This window comes from Oncorhynchus nerka, linkage group LG3, assembly GCF_034236695.1.
Source record: "Oncorhynchus nerka isolate Pitt River linkage group LG3, Oner_Uvic_2.0, whole genome shotgun sequence".
In the NCBI taxonomy this organism is placed as follows: domain Eukaryota; kingdom Metazoa; phylum Chordata; class Actinopteri; order Salmoniformes; family Salmonidae; genus Oncorhynchus; species Oncorhynchus nerka.
Genome location: NC_088398.1, coordinates 67,719,455 through 67,738,857, shown reverse-complemented (window position 1 = coordinate 67,738,857; position 19,403 = coordinate 67,719,455).

The following is a 19,403-nucleotide window of genomic DNA, read 5'->3' as shown; positions in this document are numbered from 1 at the left end:
TTTTTGAACGGAGCATGCTTATCTAAAATGGTGAGGAAGTTACTTTTAAAGAATGACCAGGCATCCTCAACTGACGGGATGAGGTCAATGTCCTTCCAGGATACCCGGGCCAGGTCGATTAGAAAGGCCTGCTCACAGAAGTGTTTTAGGGAGCGTTTGACAGTGATGAGGGTGGTCGTTAGACTGCGGCTCCGTGGCGGATACAGGCAATGAGGCAGTGATCGCTGAGATCCTGGTTGAAGACAGCGGAGGTGTATTTGGAGGGCCAGTTGGTCAGGATGACGTCTATGAGGGTGCCCTTGTTTACAGAGTTAGGGTTGTACCTGGTGGGTTCCTTGATGATTTGAGTGAGATTGAGGGCATCTAGCTTACATTGTAGGACTGCCGGGGTGTTAAGCATATCCCAGTTTAGGTCACCTAACAGAACAAACTCTGAAGCTAGATGGGGGCGATCAATTCACAAATGGTGTCCAGGGCACAGCTGGGAGCTGAGGGTGGCCGGTAGCAGGCGGCAACAGTGAGAGACTTATTTCTGGAGAGGGTAATTTTCAAAATTAGTAGTTCGAACTGTTTGGGTATGGACCTGGAAAGTATGACGTTACTTTGCAGGCTATCTCTGCAGTAGACTGCAACTCCGCCCCCTTTGGTAGTTCTATCTTGACGGAAGATGTTATAGTTGGGTATGGAAATCTCTGAATTTTGGTGGCCTTCCTGAGCCAGGATTCAGACACGGCAAGGACATCAGGGTTAGCAGAGTGTGCTAAAGCAGTGAGTAAAACAAACTTAGGGAGGAGGCTTCTGATGTTGACATGCATAAAACCAAGGCTTTTCGATCACAGAAGTCAACAAATGAGGGTACCTGGGGACATGCAGGGCCCGGGTTTACCTCCACATCACCGCGGAACAGAGAAGGAGTAGTATGAGGGTGCGGCTAAAGGCTATCAAAACTGGTCGCCTAGAGCGTTGGGGGCAGAGGATAAGAGGAGCAGGTTTCTGGGCATGGTAGAATATATTCAGGGCATAATGCACAGACAGGGGTATGGTGGGGTGCGGGTACAGCGGAGGTAAGCCCAGGCACTGGGTGATGATGAGACAGGTTGTATCTCTGGACATGCTGGTTGTAATGGGTGAGGTCACCGCATGTGTGGGAGGTGGGACAAAGGAGGTAACAGGGGTATGCAGAGTGGGTCTAGGGGCTCCATTGTGAACTAAAACAATTATAACTAACCTGAACAACAGTATACAAGGCATATTGACATCTGAGAGAGACATACAGCGAGGCATACAGTAATCACAGGTGTTGAATTTGGAAAGCTAGCTAAAAACAGTAGGCGAGGCTAATCCGCTAGCACAACAAACAGCAGGTAAAATGGCGTTGACTAGGCAACGGGGCCGACAGGTAAGACAAACAAGCAGAAAGGAGTACCGTGATTAATGGACAGTCCAGCGTGCGTCAGCTATGTAGCCAAGAGATCAGTGTCCAGGGGCAGCGGTGGATGGGCAGGGGGGCTGGCGAGTGTTATCCAGGTTTTTTTTTTTTTTTTTTTTAACTAACAATGACTAACTAGCTTGTAGCTAGTTAGCTGGTTAGCGTCTGGAGGTTCTTGAGTGTGTCATAAAAATAAAAATAAGAGTAAAAGTAACAGCGATTCCGTATCACATTGGGTGAGGCAGGTTTCCGGAAGGTATAAACAAATTAAAAATCAAAAAAGAGATAGAAAGTAAATGGGGTCAGAGAGTGATTGGGACGCGGTGGTACAGACGGTTAGCAGGCCTGTGCTAACAAGCTAACAGTTCGAAGGCCCGAGCTAGACAAGGTAGCAGTTAGCGGACCGGAGCTTGACAAGCCAGCCGTTAGCAGGCCGCCGAATTAGCAAGCAGGGAGATAGCGAGGCTAGAGAGTTAACCTTTGGGGACGTCGCGATGGGGTGAGTCTGTTTATTTATTCCTCTTCATGCGGTGAGCTGGAGATACAGCGATTCAGAAAGCTCGCGGGCCTTGGCCAGCAGATGGATCTTTGGCGATGTCGCAGCGGAAAAGCCTGTTGAAACCCCCTCGGACGATTATGTCGGCGGACCAGTCGTGATGGATCGGCGGGGCTCCGTGTCGGCAGTAGAGGGTCAGTAGAGGGTCCAGGCCAATTGGCAAATTAGGTATTTTTGGACCTCTTCGGGTAGTCGGGAGATGGGCATGGCTCGAGGCTAGCTCCAGGCTAACTGGTGCTTGCTCTGGGACAGAGACGTTAGCCAGGAGTAGCCACTCGGATTGCAGCTAGCTATTTACGATGATCCGGTATAAAGCTTCAGAGCTTGCGGTAGGAATCCGGAGATGTGGTAGAGAAAAAGCAGTCTGATATGCTTTGGGTAGATGTCGCGCTGGTGTCCTAGTTAGCGTTGAAGACCGCTAGCAGTGGCTAGCTAGTAGCTAGTTAGCGGCTAGCTTCTGGTGAGGGTTCCGATTCTAAAGCATAGAAAAAGCAGATCCGTACCACATTGGGTGATGCGGGTTGCAGGAGAATATATTCAGCCTGTGGTTGGGAAGTGAGATTAAAATATGTACGAAATATATACGGGAAAAAAAGAGGAAAAAAACTATATTTACACTATACAGGACGGGACAAGACAAAACACACGTCCGACTGCTACGCCATCTTGGATATACGTGCCTCTTTTAGATCTGCCAAGCACACCTCTGCCAGCCACACCACCACTGCCCTTCACAGCTTCTCCACTGGGCCCATCAAGAGATGAGGTCGCGTCTTCATCTTGTACCACGGCCGGTGGACAGAGCCCATTAGAGCTGCCAGTGATAGGCTACTGGCCAATCACCACGGGGAAGAAGATATCCTGAAGCGGGTGAATCTGCTCTGCTCTTAACACCACCTCAGAGAAGCTCCTAGCGACACACAGCTGTGGCATTATGTTACTGTAGAGAGTGAAACAGTCAGTGTCCCAGTCATGTCCTCAGTCATGTCCCTTGCCACCTGCATTTACCCAGCAGAAGGCCTCACCTACTCAACGTTTCCATTTGAGGATTTAGCTTCCGCTGCCTTCTTTCAATGGGAACTGGAGGCCTCGAAGCAGAGGGGGCAGTGAGGAAGGAGCGAACAGAGGAAAGAGATGAGCATCCCTCCGGCCGTCTGTACAGGTTCTGCCAGCAGCCGCTGAAACAAATATCCAACAGCCCATATCAGCTTTTCTTGAGAGGTAGGAACATTTCTACTGCCTAGTGTTTCCCCTGTACATTGTACAGGGCATTGGAGGGAGCTCCAACAGTCTTCCTTTTATGAGGCTGAAAAGAAGAGATGGATGGTGGAGAAGGGTAGTGACTCTATACACACCTACACACAGAAATAAATAGGAGCTGCAAATCTATTGTCATGGAAATTACCACCAGGGACTCAAAGTCAAACTTAAATGAATCATTCTTTATTTTCAGTTAACTGGTTCCAACAAACTTAATGCACCATAGTACACGTCGGTCGGGAGCTCTGTCCCTCAATTGTTCGCGGATGACGTGTCTCCTTTTGGGCAGCTCACAGTAAGGGTCTGGGTGGGTCCTCGTTGTCTTTTGCTTCATGAAATGTGCCACCGGTTTTCCTCACTGGAAAGCTCCGCAGGCAGAATCAATCATCTGGTCCTTGATGCCAAATTGTCATGGAAATTACCACCAGGGACTCAAAGTCAAACTTAAAACGAATCATTATTTATTGTCAGTTAACTGGAGAAGTTCCAACAAACTTAATGCACCATAGTACACGTCGGTCAGGAGCTCTCCGGGGCAGTCCCGTTAGTTCTCTTATATACTGCTTACACAGACAAGTTATATTAGCATGATTTACATTGTACATTATTCCTGATTAATTCATTTGGTTATTGCTTAAACTATCAAAGGAGGTTCTATTAAATACATCATTATAAGTAAGCGAAATGAACACATAAAACCAGACACTTCATCCTTTCAAACCCTTCATTCTGTGTTGTGCAATCCAACTTGTAAAACCATTGCAGTAGAATGTTTCATGCTTCGCTACAGGACACTATTTCCATTGATGGAAGTGGTTTGGACTCTCGTTTGATTTGTATCTATTTCACTGTTCATTATTTGACATTTAATCAGTACGGCCAGAGGAGGTGTGGTATATGGCCAATATACCACAGTTAAGGGCTGTTCTTATGCAAGACACAACGCAGCGTGCCTGGATACAACCCTTAGCCGTGGTATACTGTCCATATATCACAAACCCCAGAGGTGGCTTATTGCTATTATAAACTGGTTACCAATGTAATTAGAGCAGTACAATTACATGTGCTTTCAGCCAATCAGAATTCAGGACTCAAACCACCCAGTTTATAATACTGAACATACATTGCTGTATATTTTGTTGTACAAAGGATTGTGCTCCAACACTATCATAAATACAGTATGTCTGTGATTTCATTAAAGTAAACCTCAAAGTAAAGTAATATTCTCTGATTTGCTTCAATGTTGTCTTTATGAATAAGATACATGCATGTCCATTGTGCTCCAACACTATCATAAATATGCCTAGTTAAACCTTAACTTATACAAATCTTCTTTGTTTTTTCATGTTGTCTTTATATGCATAAAAATGGAAATGCAATGTCCTCTAAATGCAAAACGTCCTCCAGCTATTTCTGAACTTTTACTTTTGAAAAGCAATATCCCAACTATACATATAGTCAAGTACACACACATTTTTTATAAAAGTGATTTTATTTTACACAACTTTTTAGGCATTGAAGGAGCTGTTCGGATGGGAATCCGTGATGTCATAGCCTCCTTGATTGAGGAACAATAGAGGAGCAAAAGAGAACAAAAGAGGAATGCATTTACATTCACATATCAAACTGTTTATGCTAAACAGACCTAAAACCACTATCCAGCTTTGTTGTATGAAAAAATGAACAAATAGGTGTTGCTCATGAAGTGTGTAACTGCCGAGGTAGAATATTGAAAGTAGAACAATCCACTTTATGTGTTTATTTTCAGATTGAGTTTTTATTGACCTACTTTGCATCTCACAGGGTATGGATGTTACTGCTCTGAAGAGGCACTCAGTTAATCACAATGTGTCCCATCCTCTCCTGTAAAACAATTTGCTCTGAGGTAATAAACATTATTAAAGACAAAAAAAATCTATAAACTGATTAAATTTTACTAAAACTCTATCACAAGTTGTAGTGTAATTATTGTTTTAAGTACAGTGTACCAACTTCTGAGGGAATAAACTCTCTTTTGTAAATGTTTTAAAATCAAAGTACAGTGTAACAAGTATTGTAAATACTCATGTATTGTCCCGGGGTTGGATCGAACCAAGTCTCAAAAAATGGCAGAAAATGTCAAATAAGGTCACCAAAATTGTGCTACAGCTACACACCACGGCTCGATAGTCACCATTGGGGAGCCCATCAGTGTACATCCGTTTTTTTCTGTCCATGTAAAAGCTGTGTGGTGTAGTAGTAGATAAATTCACTAGAGGGCAAACTCAGTCCACTGTGGTGAAGACAGTACAGTTCAGTTGAGTTCAACATTCAGCTGTCAGAAAGATTTTATTGTGAAGCCATATTAACTTAATTTCCACATTGCCATTTAAGTTATTCAGCAGATGCTATTATCCAGAGTGACTTATAAATGTGACAATAAGTGCATTCAACTACGTTAGTCAAGACTACAATGCAGCCAAGCCACCAATAACAAGTAGGTCTAACAATTAACTTGGATGTCCACCTCGACTGTGTCTCTCCCTGTTCCAGTTGCAGTGTATGCACCTTCACACCGGGGCTGGGGATAGGAGCCCTGACATCAGCACTTCTACTTGGCCCAGGGCCAACAAACCCATTCACCCCAGGCTGCTAAACACTAACGGATCAATGCACTCCGGGGAAAGAGAGGGAGAGAGATAACCTCCTTTCATCTCTCCATCTCCACGCCTCTAGTCTTTAATCCCTTACTGGAATCATACCCCTTCTTTTCCTCTCCTGTCACCAGCAGCGAGACAAACATGAACTTTGACCAGGGGTTGTCTGGAAAAACAGACCTTGACCTTTCACCTGGAAGCGTAAACAGAGACTGAGGTAACCCAGGTAGAGCAGAGAATAGAGACTCCTATTATGTTCTTAAGCTACTACTGCGCCACAGATGTAGGAACTTAATTTGAGTCAGTTTGCCACAGCAGGAAAATAATCCTGCAGAAACAGGACATTTTAATTATGTGGATTATACACTACATGGCCTTTTTAAACTTTGAATACACTGCAAGTTTGCATTTCCTGCCGTGCAGAAAAATTGTCAACAACAAAGGAGTAATCAAATTAAGATCCTACATCTGTATTGGATATAAGAGATCTGAAGGAATGTGATTGGCTCCACCTAATCTTCCAGTAGACGTACGGGAGCTTCCGCCATATTGTTTACACCTATTCAGTTCCTTTAGATATCTGAACACTGAAGTAGTAGGGGCAGATGAAAGGGGATGTTTTTGTATTGGGCCTTCATGTTTATTCAAAATCTAACTTAAAGATCTGGTCCACAGCACCCCAACTGGTGATACACTGTTGATACATTGTTGACACTGGTGATACACTGTTGACACTGGTGATACAAGTTCCATTCTTCAGATCAGCAGAAGTACAGTATAAAGTATCATAAATGAAAAACATCAATGAAGCTAGAGTTTTAGCTGTACAGTACCAGTCAAAAGTTTGGACACACCTACTCATTCAAGTTTGTATTTTATTTGAACTATTTTCTACATTGTAGAATAATAGTGAAGACATCAAAACTATGAAATAGCACATATGGAATCATGTAGTTACCAAAAAAGTGTTAAACAAATCAAAATATATTTTGCATATGAGATTCTTCAAAGTAGCCACCCTTTGCCTTGATGACAGCTTTGCATACTCTTGGCATTCTCTCAACCAGCCTCATGAGGTAGTCACCTGGAATGCATTTCAATTAACAGGTGTGGCCTTGTTAAAAGTTCAGCCCTTGCTGTTTCTGCCTGGCCGGTTCCCCTCTTTCCACTGGGATTCTCTGCCTCTAACCCTATTACAGGGGCTGAGTCACTGGCTTACTGGGGCTCTTTCATACCGTCCCTAGGAGGGGTGCGTCACTTGAGTGGGTTGAGTCACTGATGTGATCTTCCTGTCTGGGTTGGCGCCCCCCCCCCCCTTGGGTTGTGCCGTGGCGGAGATCTTTGTGGGCTATACTCAGCCTTGTCTCAAGATGGTAAGTTGGTGGTTGAAGATATCCCTCTAGTGGTGTGGGGGCTGTGCTTTGGCAAAGTGGGTGGGGTTATATCCTTCCTGTTTGGCCCTGTCCGGGGGTGTCCTCGGATGGGGCCACAGTGTCTCCTGACCCCTCCTGTCTCAGCCTCCAGTATTTATGCTGCAGTAGTTTATGTGTCGGGGGGCTAGGGTCAGTTTGTTATATCTGGAGTACTTCTCCTTTCCTATTCGGTGTCCTGTGTGAATTTAAGTGTGCTCTCTCTAATTCTCTCTTTCTCTCTTTCTTTCTCTCTCTCGGAGGACCTGAGCCCTAGGACCATGCCTCAGGACTACCTGACATGATGACTCCTTGCTGTCCCCAGTCCACCTGGCCGTGCTGCTACTCCAGTTTCAACTGTTCTGCCTTATTATCATTTATGAACATTTGAACATCTTGGCCATGTTCTGTTATAATCTCCACCTGGCACAGCCAGAAGAGGACTGGCCACCCCACATAGCCTGGTTCCTCTCTAGGTTTCTTCCTAGGTTTTGGCCTTTCTAGGGAGTTTTTCCTAGCCACCGTGCTTCTACACCTGCATTGCTTGCTGTTTGGGGTTTTAGGCTGGGTTTCTGTACAGCACTTTGAGATATCAGTTGATGTACGAAGGGCTATATAAATACATTTTATTTTATTTTATTTGATGTTTTCCAATGTAAATATATTGCACACACACACACACACACACACACACACACACACACACACACACACACCATCTCCGGCCTGGCGACCCACTGACGGTCGTTGTCTCTCTGCACGACCCCAGTCTTCCCACACGTTTCACTTCTGAACCCGTGGCCAGGGGCCCAGTCCAGGTAGCCATGCCTACTCCGCTCACCCAGAACCAGAAGTCCAGGGTGCAGGTGTGGCGCAGACCCAGTCAGACATGGACAGTGGAGGCCCTGCTAGCTCTCTGTTGGACCCAGTCCTGGATCTTCTGGGAGTGGACAGACACCAGGTTAACATGGTTCTCTCTGCAGTACTGCAGGGCCTCATCCCATGTCTTGTTCTCCTGACCCAGAGTCAGGTTGTTGTCTGGGGAGATAAGAGGGATTGGGGATTTTTGATCGACTTCTGTTAGTCAGTGAATTCAACAGTTCAAATATAGAAAAAAATATTCTGATTTGACTTAGAAAACATAGAAAACATTGTTGGTCCTTTTTTAAATCCTTTTGAGGAGGAACATGCATAGTGGTGGTAAAGTGTGAAAAATAATCCTTGTTGTCATATCTTTTATATAGTCTTTCAACTCTTCAGCACTTACAGATGTCGGATCTTAGTGCAGGAAAATAGTGGAGCAACAGGAAATGTGAATTATTATGTGGATTATAATTCATATACATTTTTGTAGGGATTGATACAGTTTTCATAAGGGGAAATCAAGTCTGAAATTTCAAAGTGGAAATGACAAACTTGAGAAGCGTTTTTAAACCTCAAATACACTACAAGTTTTAAATGTCCTGTATTGCAGGAAAGGTCTCCTGCAACAGGCTGTATCAGCCAATTACTTCAGCAGGGGGAAGCTCAGCACAACACTATGGAGGGAAACAAATCTACTCACCACCATAGGAGGGGGAAGGTCAGCCCAACACTATGGAGGGAAACAAATCTACTCACCACCATAGCAGGGGGAAGCTCAGCCCAACACTATGGAGGGAAACAAATCTACTCACCACCATAGGAGGGGGAAGCTCAGCCCAACACTATGGAGGGAAACAAATCTACTCACCACCATAGGAGGGGGAAACTCAGCCCAACACTATGGAGGGAAACAAATCTACTCACCACCATAGGAGGGGGAAGCTCAGCCCAACACTATAGAGGGAAACACATCTACTCACCACCATAGCAGGGGGAAGCTCAGCCCAACACTATGGAGGGAAACAAATCTACTCACCACCATAGCAGAAGAAACAATGTATTTTATCACATGGAACATCCTCCCAGATTCCCTCATCCTGAAGACAGGAGAAAGCACAGTATGCCTCCCTGTTCTTATTGTCTGGTTTTCCCCTCCTCCAGTTGGTGAATGAGGAATTCATCTGACCAAACCACCTCCAGGTGCCCCTGGAAAGGCCAATCCATGTGTTTTCTATAAGAAACAGTGCCCCGGTCAGTGTGATGCTCTCTGCAGTAAATCAGAGCTTCTTCCCAGGTCATTACCACGTTTACTGGGATGTATTTATCATTTGAAACTTTTGATTTGAAAAGACAATTACATAGGGGAACTTCTGTAACCCCCAGTATGACTGTTGTAAGTATAGAGAGTAGAGCTCACCTGTTGTTATCAGTGTGTCCCTCTCCCAGCCTGTCTTATCCTGTGACTTGGTCTTATCCTGTTGTTATCAGTGTGTTCCTCTCCCAGCCTGTCTTATCCTGTGACTTGGTCTTAACCTGTTGTTATCAGTGTGTCCCTCTCCCAGCCTGTCTTATCCCGTGTCTTGGTCTGATCTTGTTGTTATCAGTGTGTCCCTCTCCCAGCCTGTCTTATCCCGTGTCTTGGTCTGATCTTGTTGTTATCAGTGGGTCCCTCTCCCAGCCTGTCTTATCCCGTGTCTTGGTCTGATCTTGTTGTTATCAGTGTGTCCCTCTCCCAGCCTGTCTTATCCTGTGTCTTGGTCTGATCTTGTTGTTTTCAGTGTGTCCCTCTCCCAGCCTGTCTTATCCTGTGTCTTGGTCTTAATCTGTTGTTATTAGTGGTCCCTCTCCCAGCCTGTCTTATCCTGTGTCTTGGTCTTAACCTGTTGTTATCAGTGTGTCCCTCTCCCAGCCTGTCTTATCATGTGTCTTGGTCTGATCTTGTTGTTATCAGTGTGTCCCTCTCCCAGCCTGTCTTATCCTGTGACTTGGTCTGATCTTGTTGTTATCAGTGTGTCCCTCTCCCAGCATGTCTATAATGTGTCTTGGTCTGATCTTGTTGTTATCAGTGTGTCCCTCTCCCAGCCTGTCTTATCATGTGTCTTGGTCTGATCTTGTTGTTATCAGTGTGTCCCTCTCCCAGCCTGTTTTATCCCGTGTCTTGGTCTGATCTTGTTGTTATCAGTGTGTCCCTCTCCCAGCCTGTCTTATCCTGTGACTTGGTCTTATCCTGTTGTTATCAGTGTGTTCCTCTCCCAGCCTGTCTTATCCTGTGTCTTGGTCTGATCTTGTTGTTATCAGTGTGTCCCTCTCCCAGCCTGTCTTATCCTGTGACTTGATCTTATCCTGTTGTTATCAGTGTGTTCCTCTCCCAGCCTGTCTTATCCTGTGTCTTGGTCTTAACCTGTTGTTATCAGTGTGTTCCTCTCCCAGCCTGTCTTATCCTGTGTCTTGGTCTTATCCTGTTGTTATCAGTGTGTCCCTCTCCCAGCCTGTCTTATCCTGTGACTTGGTCTTAACCTGTTGTTATCAGTGTGTCCCTCTCCCAGCCTGTCTTATCCTGTGTCTTGGTCTTAACCTGTTGTTATCAGTGTGTTCCTCTCCCAGCCTGTCTTATCCTGTGTCTTGGTCTTATCCTGTTATTATCAGTGTGTCCCTCTCCCAGCCTGTCTTATCCCGTGTCTTGGTCTGATCTTGTTGTTATCAGTGTGTCCCTCTCCCAGCCTGTCTTATCCCGTGTCTTGGTCTGATCTTGTTGTTATCAGTGTGTCCCTCTCCCAGCCTGTCTTATCCCGTGTCTTGGTCTGATCTTGTTGTTATCAGTGTGTCCCTCTCCCAGCCTGTCTTATCCTGTGTCTTGGTCTTAATCTGTTGTTATTAGTGGTCCCTCTCCCAGCCTGTCTTATCCTGTGTCTTGGTCTGATCTTGTTGTTATCAGTGTGTCCCTCTCCCAGCCTGTCTTATCCCGTGACTTGGTCTGATCTTGTTGTTATCAGTGTGTCCCTCTCCCAGCCTGTCTTATCCCGTGTCTTGGTCTGATCTTGTTGTTATCAGTGTGTCCCTCTCCCAGCCTGTTTTATCCCGTGTCTTGGTCTGATCTTGTTGTTATCAGTGTGTCCCTCTCCCAGCATGTCTATAATGTGTCTTGGTCTGATCTTGTTGTTATCAGTGTGTCCCTCTCCCAGCCTGTCTTATCATGTGTCTTGGTCTGATCTTGTTGTTATCAGTGTGTCCCTCTCCCAGCCTGTTTTATCCCGTGTCTTGGTCTGATCTTGTTGTTATCAGTGTGTCCCTCTCCCAGCCTGTCTTATCCTGTGACTTGGTCTTAACCTGTTGTTATCAGTGTGTTCCTCTCCCAGCATGTCTTATCCTGTGTCTTGGTCTTATCCTATACTCTTATATGACCATCCTACACTTACTGTTCATGAGCACTCTGGATCTATGTGATCTTCTGTTGAGAGGCTTTAGCTGTTTGATGCTATCTCTGTGTGATGCTATTCATTCCTTCTGAGCAGCATGCAACAATACAACATGCAAACGTGATGCTCCTTTTCTCCCTGGAAAGAGGACCAATAAAAGGGCCTGTTTTACTGAGGTAAAGGAAACACCATGCAAATCAGCGTTGCGTTTGAATTTGTCCTACATATTTGAAGATGTTTATACCGTGTAATGTCCTGGTGTCACGGGTTTCCTCCTCTTCATGTGAAGAGGAGAGGCGAGAAGGATCGGAGGACCAATATGCGGCGTGGTAGGTGTCCATGGTTTTAATAGGAAAACTCAAACATGAACACAACTACACAACAAGAAACGTGAAAACCGAAAACAGTCCCGTGTGGCACAAACACTGACATAGGAAACAATCACCCACAAAATACCCAAAGAATATGGCTGCCTAAATATGGTTCCCAATCAGAGACAACAATAAACACCTGCCTCTGATTGAGAACCAATCTAGGCAACCATAGACTTACCTAGACAACTAAACTGAACACAACCCCATAAATCTTCAAAAACCCCTAGACAAGACAAAACACATAAATCACCCATATCACACCCTAGCCTAACCAAAATAATAAAGAAACAAAGATAACTAAGGCCAGTGGCGGCCTGTCCACGGTGGCGGCTCTGGCGCGGGACGTGGACCCCACTCCACCATAGTCTTAGTCCGCTTTTTTAGCGTCCTTTGAGTGGCGACTCTCGCCGCCGACCTTGGCCTAGTAACCCTAACAAAGGGCCCACCTGGACTGAGGGGTGCCTCATTACTGAGGAAGCTCAGGACCGAGGGGTAGCTCAGGACTGAGGGGTAGCTCAGGACTAAAAGGTAGCTCAGGCAGGTTGACGGCTCTGGCGGATCCTGGCTGAATGGCGGCTCTGGCGGGTCCTGGCTGAATGGCGGCTCTGGCGGGTCCTGGCTGACTGGCGGATCCTGGCTGACTGGCGGCTCTGGCAGATCCTGGCTGACTGGCGGCTCTGGCGTATCCTGGCTGACTGGCGGCTCTGGCGGATCCTGGCTGACTGGCGGCTCTGGCGGATCCTGGCTGACGGGAGACTCTAGCAGCTCTGGACAGACGGGAGACTCTAGCAGCTCTGGACAGACGGGAGACTCTAGCAGCTCTGGACAGACGGGAGACTCTAGCAGCTCTGGACAGACGGGAGACTCTAGCAGCTCTGGACAGATGGGAGACTCTAGCAGCTCTGGACAGACGGCAGACTCTAGCAGCTCTGGACAGACGAGGCGCACTGTAGGCCTGGTGCGTGGTGCCGGCGCTGGTGGTACTGGGCCGAGGACACGCACCTCAGGGCGAGTGCGGGGAGGAGGAACAGGGAGTACTGGGCTCTGGACACGCACAGGAAGCCTGGTGCGGGGGGCTGCCACCAGAGGGCTGGTGCGTGGAGGTGGCACTGGATAGACCGGACCGTGCAGGCGCACTGGAGCTCTTGAGCACCGAGCGTGCCCAACCTTACCTGGTTGAATGCTCCCGGTCTAGAAACGTGACAGTCCCGTGTGTCACAAACACTGACACAGGAAACATTCACCCACAAAATACCCAAAGAATATGGCTGCCTAAATATGGTTCCCAATCAGAGACAACAATAAACACCTGCCTCTGATTGAGAACCAATCTAGGCAACCATAGATTTACCTAGACAACTAAACTGAACACAACCCCACAAAACACATAAATCACCCATATCACACCCTGGCCTAACCAAAATAATAAAGAAAACAAAGATAACTAAGGCCAGGGCGTGACACCTGGACTGTGCCTCTACTGTATTGAATGACTCTGCATGTTTCACCGACAGAAGAACAGAGACAGTTGTATTATGTGGCAACTCTATGATAACATATCCAGGGGCCCTGGGATGTCCCTAATGAGCCTTGGGCAGCCTCATGCATTCATAACATTGTTCTTATGCCATCTGTCTTAACAGTCTCATGTATGACAGCGATATGAGGAGTATGCCTGGGGTCATAGGCAGAGACTGTAGATTTACACCATCTCACATTATTGTGTGTGTGCGTGTGCGTGTGTGCGTGTATGTGTGTGTGCGTGTGTGTGTGTGTGTGTGTTTATCTGTCCTATGTTTCTATGACAGTACATAGGGCGTAAGGAGTGGAATGTTCTGAAGGACTCATATCGTTTTGTCTTTCCGGTTTATGTTACGTCTTGCTGTATGTCTACTGTGTACATGTAGGTCTTCCAACCTTTGGCCTGAGAGGACTCTATGGTTCTGGGCTAAAGTCTGGGACTCAAGCCTTTACTACTGGAACTTGTCACGCAAGCTAACTTGTCTCCACATGGTAATCCCACACACTCACCGGCCATACATGCCTTGTGGTGGGGATCAGCAGTGAGGCTTATCCCGGGCTGTTTGCAGATCAAAACATTAACCTCTTTAGCGACTTAATCATATTGGCTGCTTACTACTTATCTGTCGATAAGGCAGACTTAGCAGCGTGGAGATGGGACCATTTTAACTAAGGGGCCCTAAACAAAGATACTAATCTATGTCGGTGGTGTAGTTAGGTATTATAACAAGTGGTCTACAGTCAAATCCAATGGTGATGAAAGGACACATTGTAGCATCACTAGTAAATGGATTTGAGGAGCCTAAAGGTGTGGGTGTATGAGAAGCCTAACATTGAATGATATACAGTTGACCTGTATAGTGTGTAATTGTTATTTCTCATGGTATTGTTTAGAATGTATACAGTACATATAGCCATGTGTCTTTTTTATTTGTCTGCATGCTTCTGCGTGGGTATATACATACAATAGGAAAAACTGTGTGAGTGTGTATACTGTATGCACCTATGTATGTTCATGTCTTGCACTGCACAATATGATGTCTTGACCTTTCTCGTGTGTGTGTGTGCGTGCGCGCGTGTGTGTGCATGCGAGTCTGTGTCTGAAAACTAGCCATCAAATTCCTGCTTCCTCTGTCCTTGCCTCTCCTTCAAAGTGCATTGTAGCCTGAGGGAGGAACCTTCCCCCCTCTCCCCCAATGTGCTTTTTTGAGGGAGGTAAGGAATGGGGAAAAAAGGGGAGTATCTCAATTGTATTTCCTTGATTCCTTACTTCCTCTCTCCTTGGCTCCTTCTCAAAACCCATTGGATAAGAAGATGAGAGGGGAAGGACCTCTGACCTTCTCACCCAATGGGTTTTGAGAAGGAGATAAGGAGAAAGGATGAGACAAATCAAGGAAATCCAAATGAGATTCTCCCAAGGACAGAGGAAGCAAGTATTTGAGAGCTATTAAAGCCCCCATGCAGTTTTTGTAAAAAAAAAGAAGGTTTTGTCATCACTGTATGCCTAATAAATCACAATTTAATTAAAATAACTCCAAAATATATGTTTTATTGTTTATTTCCCTGAGCCTTCTTTGGCTCTTGAAATGCTCAGTCTGATTATGTGGGCGTTAGGAAATAAAATGGTAGATATTTACATACACAGCCCTGATTGGCTGATAGGATGGTCTAGAGCCAACCCTCTTACCCAGATCAACAGTCATTGGTCTATTATAATCAGATCACATTGTGACATCATGAACAGGCTGAAATTGTAGGCATTAAAAAAATAAAGCATCATTATCATCATTTTCACAATTTAGAGTGCTATTTTGACCACATAGTAGGGCCGGGACGATACCAACATCGCGATACTAGTTAGTATCATAGCAAGGAAACAAAACACTTAGCGGATTTAACTTCTTTAGGAAAACAGTGTTGGAAACAAACATCCTCATGTTGTCACCCGGAGTCACATTTATTTATTTTCCAACCTATAGCACACAATATTTTACATACAGCAGCTTTTTAAAGGACCAAAGAGTTTGGTCTGCTTTGTGTTTTCATTTTTGCCATGGAAAAAATATTGCGATACTGATATCGTCCCGGCCCTACCTCATAATGAGTGTGTGGTAATATCATAAAACACAGGAAATCCCTTTTTAACTGCACTGCCCCTATAACATTTTTAGACAGTGCCAGACTGACTGACTGACTGTGTTACCATAATGCCCATGACCGGTCCAGAAACAACCCTTAGCCCATAATGCCAATGACCGGTCCAGAAACAACCCTTAGCCCATAATGCCCATGACCGGTCCAGAAACAACCCTTAGCCCATAATGCCCATGACCGGTCCAGAAACAACCCTTAGCCCCTAATGCCCATGACCGGTCCAGGAACAACCCTTAGCCCCTAATGCCCATGACCGGTCCAGAAAACACCCTTAGCCCCTAATGCCCATGACCGGTCCAGAAACAACCCATAGCCCATAATGCCCATGACCGGTCCAGAAACAACCCTTAGCCCATAATGCCCATGACCGGTCCAGAAACAACCCTTAGCCCATAATGCCCATGACCGGTCCAGAAACAACCCTTAGCCCATAATGCCCATGACCGGTCCAGAAACAACCCTTAGCCCATAAAGCCCATGACCGGTCCAGAAACAACCCTTAGCCCGTAATGCCCATGACCGGTCCAGAAACAACCCTTAGCCCATAATGCCCATGACCGGTCCAGAAACAACCCTTAGCCCATAATGCCCATGACCGGTCCAGGAACAACCCTTAGCCCATAATGCCCATTACCGGTCCAGAAACAACCCTTAGCCCATAATGCCCATGACCGGTCCAGAAACAACCCTTAGCCCATAATGCCCATGACCGGTCCAGAAACAACCCTTAGCCCCTAATGCCCATGACCGGTCCAGAAACAACCCTTAGCCCATAATGCCCATGACCGGTCCAGAAACAACCCTTAGCCCATAATGCCCAGAGTCTAGACACTTGTGGAGTATGGAATGGGCAACAATTAATTGATTAATTAATAGATCATAGATTCACAGATTCAAAGAATGGAGTTAGAAGGGTGAACTCCTACTTTGAAAGGACAGGAAGTGTTGGCTGTGCACTTCACCAATTACAGGCATTCTACATTTAACCCCACTCACATGTGAAAATCGAAATATCAAGTCGTTTTCGGGGTTTTATATGCTAAAAGAAAAAATAAGCAATTTTTAAGTTTGTCTATTTCTATTAAAAAACAAATAAACAAGCCGTTTTTCAAGTTCCCCATTGCTCCATTTTAACTTGGAAATGAAACGATCAAAACATACACGGACCGTAATCTTACCTCAGGAATCTTGTCATAATGTTGCCCACAACATAGGCAAATTATCTTGACCATGGTAACAACATAGACACCCACATTTTCTGTAAATTCTCCAGATCAACATTAATTCCCACACTTTGGCTGTTGTTCAATCGCATGCTGTATCACCAGGGATGGGTAGGTTACTTTCTATATGTAATCTGTTACAGTTACCGGTCCAAAATTGTAATCAGTGACATCACTTCTGGATTACCCAAATTTAGTAACGTAATCTGAATACATTCCGTTACGTTTAGATTACTTTCCCCTTAAGAGGCATTAGATGAAGACAAAAATGTATGTTACCAATTGAACGACATCTATTGCAGGATAAATCAATGTTAAAGTTTACATAGCTTCCCATATATGGATGTTACATTTTACTTTATGGGTTGGTTATGTTGGCTTCTTCTAACCCATCGTTCTCTACTACATATAATAATACAATTAAATGATATCTTTACATTAAAAACGATCTATCAGAATTCCAGTCATTCCAATAAATGTTGTACCCCTTGATCTTCAAGAAAGGACTTGGAAATATGGAAGTATAGATTAGCCTAATTGTTTTACCTGAGCGTGACCCCAAAACTAAGGACTTATTAGCCAGCTCTACGCTGTTATTTATGATTTTGTTGTCATGGAGGACTGATTGATTCGAGTTGAAAAATAAATGCTGTCCTCATGGAGTGGCATGCTTTGAGCACTACTGAAAAGTGCTATTTACATGTGAAAAATGAATGCCATATGCTACATTTGCTATAGTCCTATTGTTTATCTTTCTGTTAGTGACACTTTGATATCTTGATAATATGCAGCTGTTTAAAGGGCAAATCCACAGATAAAACAGTAACAAAACGGCGCCCTGCCTCTGTTTTGGTAAAAAGCTGAGGGATGGGCCTGGAGAAATGTATTCACTCTCAGATTAATAGTCAGAGCTGCAGATGCGAGGACTGAACATCCATGATATCAAAATGATTGTTTTAACCATGTTATGAGGCTATACAGGACTGACCATCCATGATATCAAAATGATTGTTTTAACCATGTTATGAGGCTATACAGGACTGACCATCCATGATATCACAATGATTGTTTGAACCATGTTATGAGGCTATACAGGACTGACCATCCATGATATCAAAATGATTGTTTGAACCATGTTATGAGGCTATACAGGACTGACCATCCATGATATCACAATGATTGTTTGAACCATGTTATGAGGCTATACAGGACTTGACCAACTACTACTTCCGGGTTGGAGCGAGCCGGTTGCATCCGCGCTTCGGTCTGCAGGTTGTATAACTTTTTCATTACATTTCATTACATTTCATTATAGTACAACGGTCTGATTTGTCTAATCTTAGCAATTTCTTCTTAGCTAGCTACATAGTCGTCGTTGTATCAAAGATAATTGCGTAATTATCGTATTTCGTCGTCCTCCTATCTGCCCAACACGTTCACCGTCTACCGTAGCACTGTAGTAACTATCACACTCAACTGAACGACTTGATTAGTGTAGTGTTAGCTAGCTACATAGTTGTCTTTGCTGTCTTCGTATCCAAGATAATTGTGTAGTTTAGAGTGTGGAGTCTTAGAGTGATAATTGCGTTATTATCGTATTTCGTCGTCCTCCTATCTGCCTAGCAGCTAGCCAGCTAGCATACGTTCACCGGCTACCGTAGCACTGTAGTAACTATCACACTCAACTGAACGACTTGATTAGTGTAGTATTAGCTAGCTACATAGTTGTCTTTGCTGTCTTCGTATCCAAGATAATTGTGTAGTTAGAGTGTGTAGTCTTAGAGTGATTATCTTAATTTACCGAGGTTAGCTAGCCAGCTATTTTGTCGTCCTTAACGTAGGAGACACTCCTAGCTAGCCAATAGCCAGCCAACGTCTACTGAATAGAACTTTCGCATTCCGGTCGCATTCCGCTTCGCTCCACAGGTAGTATCACATTTTCATTTCATTTCATTACAGTCCCAACGGTGTGATTTGTTTGATCGTAGCTAGCTACATAGCTAGCTACATAGCCGTCTTTGTTTCAAAGATAATTGTGTAGTCTAGAGCGATTTTCTAGATTAGCTAGCCAGCTATTGTCGTTCTCCTAACGCAACGTAACGTAACCAACACTGCTAGCTAGCCAGCTAGCCCCCGAAAAGCAGCATTGTAGAAACTTCACACTCAACGGAACGACTTGATTAGGGTAGTGTCAACAACGCAGCTAGCCTACCTCAGCAGTACTGTATCATTTGAATCATTTTAGTCAATTAGATTCTTGCTACGTAAGCTTAACTTTCTGAACATTCGAGACGTGTAGTCCACTTGTCATTCCAATCTCCTCTGCATTAGCGTAGCCTCTTCTCTAGCCTGTCAACTATGTGTCTGTCTATCCCTGTTCTCTCCTCTCTGCACAGACCATACAAACGCTCCACACCGCATGGCCGCGGCCACCTAATCTGGTGGTCCCAGCGCGCACGACCCACGTGGAGTTCCAGGTCTCCGGTAGCCTCTGGAACTGCCGATCTGCGGCCAACAAGGCAGAGTTCATCTCAGCCTATGCCTCCCTCCAGTCCCTCGAC